We start from the raw sequence: 5,274 nt of genomic DNA, 5'->3' as shown, positions 1-5,274 counted from the left end.
ATTCCTGCCTCAGAGTGGAGGGGTGGGGATGGGGTGAGGCCTTGGCACTCCCAGTACTGCCATGTGATTGCTGCATCCAAGCAGAGCATGGGAAATCTGGCACTGACACACTCACCTTGGTTGTGCCGCAACATCTGGCAGTGGCTGGGTTGCTTTGTCAGGGCCTCAGCACTGGTTCTGGCAGCCTCCAGCAGAGAGACATGGCTATGTAACCTCTGCTGTGTTATAGCATCTGGGAACAGTGTGTCAAAGCACAGGGCCCAGGGGTCTCCATGGTTGAAAATCCCTAGCACCGACAGGCCATTGAATTACCTCTGCTGTGTCCCAGCAGGCAGGGTCTCTTATTCGAAGACGGGAGGACTTCCCCTTCTGCAGCACAGAACTCGGACATAAGGATGGAGGACTGGAAGGGACCTCCTTGGCCATTAAGTCTAGTCCCTGGTGGTCACATGCAGCCATGTTCCCAAAAATCCCTAAAAAAAACAGGCACTCCAAACGTCACATGCACAAAATGGGGACACCAGCAACAAGCCCTAGGTAAAAGGCAGGGGAGATGAGGGTGCTGCCAATGCCCTACTAGTGCAGTTACAGGGATGTGCTGGTTAACATATGCTCTGGGGATCCAAGGAAGAGGACCCTGCCCCATCCCATGCCACAAAGGAACAATAACCCACCCATGGGCTTTAAAAGCTTGATGGAGGGGAAGAATTCCTTCCTGAGCCACATTGGGCAGTGGTGGGTCTGACCCTGATCAGATGACTGAGATGCTGCAACCAAGACCATTTGAGTTTTCTGAGTGCTAGCAAAGGCACCAGCCAAAAAAGCCCCAGCCTTTATTGCAGCCAACTTCCAGTGCTCCAGGGACATGATCCCCACTCCTCTCCTCTGTCACAGAGCCAGCTCAGCACTGCCGTGGTGTCCCGTCATGCCGCCGGCATCCCAGGGAGAGAGGCGCCTCTCCCAGCCGGCCCCAGTCCCCAGCAGTATTTGCTGACATCTCGTCCATTCAGATTAGGCGTCTGGTTGGGAACTGCTGTTCGTGCAGGACTCAGCGTTGTGGCCAGAGCCAGTTCTCTTGAGCTTCACAGGCGAAACTGTCAGCTTTGTCATGGCAGAAAGGAAAAATTGGCTCTTCTGGCAGGCTGGTTCAAAGCCTCTGTAGGGCTTGAAATCTCTCTTCCTCTCCTGCAGCATCAGCTTGAACCAGACAAAGGGGAAACTGTTTGAGAGTCATAGGGCCCCTGAAGCCCCTTTGGTTAACTCTACTGTCTAGTTGTGGATGGGGTTTTATCCTGCTCCCTGGAAGCCTCCCCTCTCTACCTAGCTCCTTATGGGGTCTTCCTCAGTGCCATCCTAGAGGCCCCCACATGGGGGAAGAACTATCAGCATTTTCCAGATGGGGGAGTGAGTCATAGAGTGGACAAAGTGACTTGCCCAAGGTTAGTCAAGGCATCTGTGGCAGAGCCAGAATTGAACCCAGGCCTTAGCACCTCAGGGTGTCAGGCCAGCTTTCCTGCAACTCATGTTACTCTCCTAGGGAGAGCTTTTTGGTCTCCTCTTCCACACGTGAGCACACAGAGGGTTCTTGCTTGGTTCCTACAGGGTTCCTCCTTTTCCTCCTGTGTGTGGAGGTCCATCATGAAAGCTCGCCAGCCCAAACACTAGGTCTCCTTGCCAGCCATTCACCTGGGTTACCATGGAGGTGAGGGGAAAAGTGATGATAAACTAAACGAAATACACTTGTAGCACCTGTAGGGCAACAAGGATGATTGGTAGTATGGAGGAGTGTCTATATGAGGAGAAACTAAAGAGGCCAGGCCTATTCAGTTTAGAAAAGATTCGCTTGAGGGGGAACATGATAAGGGCTTAGAAAATACTAAATGGCAAAGAGAAAATAAATAGTGATTTATTATTCCAACCCTAATTTTCTATGATTCTAAGATTTGCTGTCTCTCACAGTACAAGAATTAAGGGTCACAAAATGAAACTAGTAGATAGTGAGTTTAAAGCTAACAAAAGGAAGTTTTTTTGCACAGTGTGTAATTCAGGTGTGGAGCTCATTGCCACCAGATGCTGTGGAAGATGATAATTTAGCTGGATTAAAAAAGGGGATTGAACAAATTTGCTGGAGGCTGCAACAGAGAGAAACAGTGGAAAAACCCCTGGTTATATCCAATTCACTCTCCTTTCCAGCATTTACTTTCTGCCACTATGAGAGAGGATACTGGGCAAGATGGACCTATAGTCTGACCCAGTAAATGTCAGTTAAGTTCATACTCTCCCCTGAAGAGCAGATGGGCTGGACCATGCCAAACCATTGGGAAAATTCCATCCCAAAACCTTCGATATCTGCTTTATGTTTTAAGGCTGTTTTGCTTAGCCGGGCAGCTCCCTGCAGACTGTCAGGTGAGAACACTGGATCCTGCCCTGCACAGGTCAGGGATGTAACATGCCTGGCACCCACCCTGCAGCCTTTTGGCAAGCAAAGGCAGATATTCCTAGGAATGGATTGGGATTAGACAGCAGTGAAATGGGGATCGGAAGTATGGCTTGGGTGGTACCCCCTGGCTCCACAACAGTGTGAGCTGGGGCAGGCTGGGGCAAAGGAGCCAGGGCCCTGGTCTGGGGGCTGAGTTTCGATAGAGTTGAGTCAGCTGGGAGGGAGACAGGAGCTTTGCATTCCTCACTGAGTTTTTTGGCAGCGCTGGCAGGTGATGTCACCCCATCTTGGTGCCCTGAGTGAGCTGAGCTCACAGGCCCCAGGGGCCATTGCCTCACCTGTGCAGAGGGAGCCAAGCAGGTTGTCTGCTGCCAGAGGTGAGAGGAAAGACGGGAAGCTTGCCTCTGAGGGGGCCTTGCCACTGCACATACCCTCCCCACCCTTGGCACCGCATCTCCCAGAATGCAACGCCTGCGAGTGTGAGGCTGGGAGTGACAGCTGGCACAAGGCTCTTGGTGTTGGCACCCCTTGCCACCCACATCGAGCTTGGAGGCCTCCACAGGAAACGATCCTTTCTCACTCACCCTCCCCACAATGCTCCCTGCAGTTTTACCCACCTAACAGCCCTGCATGTCTGAGAGACAGTAGTGGAGGTCCCAGGCTCAGCCGTGATTCACAGAGAATTTGACTTTGCTCCTTGCAGTCTGTTTCTGTGCCCTTTACTGTTGGCCCCTCTGGCCTCGGTACCCCAGTGCCTCGGGTTTTTGGCTCTTACTGACTTTGAGGGGCAGAAGAATTCCCCACCCCATGTGATGGCAACCCTGGCTCTGCAGCTGCTCATTCCTTCCACTGCTATTGCAAGACCCTGTGTGATGGGAGGACAGGCTGTGTGTGGCTGCCTCTCCTTTGCATCTTGCTTTCCTCTCATAGCTGCTGCCCAGAGGGACACCGCCATTCTTTCCCCCATGCCACGTCTTTACACATTCTCTCATCATTGCTTTATCCCTTGGACTTGCATGCCAGGAGCCAGTTGTTGAATGGGGAGTTGTATGCAGATCTCCCAGGGTGGTGGTCTACCTGCTCAGCCACCCTTCCTACCTGTGTGTTACCACCTACTCTGTGGGTATCTCTCTTTTCTGTTGTCTCTGTGCACCCCACCCTCCCCTTCCCCCAATCTCATGCTGTCTTCCTTGGGGAACAATAGTTACACAATGCCCAAGGCCACTCTCCCCAGCTCCTGGTGTATTTTTATCTTTTCTTGCTCACCAGGTCTGGTTGCTTTTGTCTGAGCGCTGTGGAGAGGGAACTGTCAGCTGGGCTTGGAACTGCTTTGCCCTCTTGGAGTGAGCAGAGAGGAGGCATGGCCATTAAGACCATTATAAGTCTCTTTCCTAGCACCAATATTCAACCTGCAGGGGGTGCCATCTAGTTCCCTACTTCCCAGAGGCTGAGAACTCTGGCATCCTGCTGTGGCTATGCGGCATCAGAGATGGGAACCCACCCACTGCCACTGGTGAGCTCAGGCAAAGTAGCTGGGCTGCTGGCTGCACTTGTAATGTCCCCCTAGGTCCCACCAAACTGGGAATCCTGCTGGAGAGAAGCTCAGCCTGGAGGATCCTTCCCTGTCACTCCTGGAAGAGTGAGACATGATCCTATGGGAGAAACAGAAGGCAAAATGCAGGGGAGCTTGGGCAAGACTAGGGAATAACTTAGACTAGTATGTGCCCCCAGCGTCAGACTGCCTGGGGTTGAACTACAATCATGGTAGCACAGGGTGGGGAGGGACCTCAGGGTCATGTGCCGTCACCTCAGGACATTAGCTTTGAATTCACAAGGGTTTCTTTACCTTGAGCACTCCCACCTTGGCCTCTTCACCATTGCGGAGGGAGACAGAGACTCTCCTGAAATCCAGACCCTTTATCCTCTCCCCCTCCCAGCTCTAGACCTTGTCCGCTTGCATCACGCCATGCAGAACACAGAGTGGGAAGGATGGCCCCTCTGGCCAGATCCTGCACGTGGCTTCCCATCGTGAACATAGCTCACCAGAGACGATGAATGCAGTATTAGATATAGCCAGTCTCCTGACTTGGGACTACCTTTGCGAGGCTCCTCTCCCACCTCACAAAATCACTTGCTTGCATTGGCATGGGCTGGACCACTGCCTGTTCACTAAAGTAGCATCATTAGCTTTGGTTTGAGTCCTGTGAAAAGGTGTTGGCTCTGACAACTGAGCAGTCAATCCCTGTGCTGGATGGGACAGGAGGCTGTACCGTGCTAGCTCAAAGACCATCATCTTTGAGTTGTACCTCATCTTTGTGTGCCTTTCTAGCCTGCTCAACTCCATGGCCTCTGGACCCTACCACAGCCAGCAACTCATTCAGAGTCTGCATCCTGGGGCTGTCAGAAGCTGGTGGCCCTGCAGGAGCAGGGAGCTTGTCTTGGGAACAGGGGGTGGGAGATTTTCAGTGCTGCCAAGAGGGCTTAGCTGTCCAATTCTCAGTCTCTGTTGGGATGCAGGTGTGTCGAGCCTTTAGGTTAGCTGGCAAACAGCAATTTGAGTCTTTCTGTTGCTCTCCAGTGTTCCCTCTTGGTTGACTCAGGAATGGCAGGCATGGGGACTAGTCAGGGGGGTAACTTGGGAGGGCTCAGGGAGAAGGGGGTGGGAGTTTTTCCTGGGGCATGCCTCTTTCCTCAATCTTCTGACCTTCCCAACTCACCTTTGGGGTAGTAGCTGCATTTGCTGCAGTTCTGGCTGAACCCCGAGGGATTTGAATTGGTATGTTTGTCTTGCTTAAGCAGTGCCAGCTGCCCAACATGCTCCCGTGCCAATCACC

At 52.6% G+C, this 5,274-nt stretch overlaps 1 protein-coding gene across 7 annotated transcripts in view; it reads left to right on the top strand.

Moving 5' to 3' along the window:
* Positions 1-5,274, top strand: part of ARHGAP23 (Rho GTPase activating protein 23) — a 145,322-nt gene that overhangs the window by 79,694 nt on the left and 60,354 nt on the right. The window lies entirely within an intron of this gene.

This window comes from Alligator sinensis, unplaced genomic scaffold, assembly GCF_000455745.1.
Source record: "Alligator sinensis unplaced genomic scaffold, ASM45574v1 scaffold1261_1, whole genome shotgun sequence".
In the NCBI taxonomy this organism is placed as follows: Eukaryota; Metazoa; Chordata; order Crocodylia; family Alligatoridae; genus Alligator; species Alligator sinensis.
Note: the sequence above shows the minus strand (reverse complement) of the source record. Positions and strands in the feature narration are given on the sequence as shown.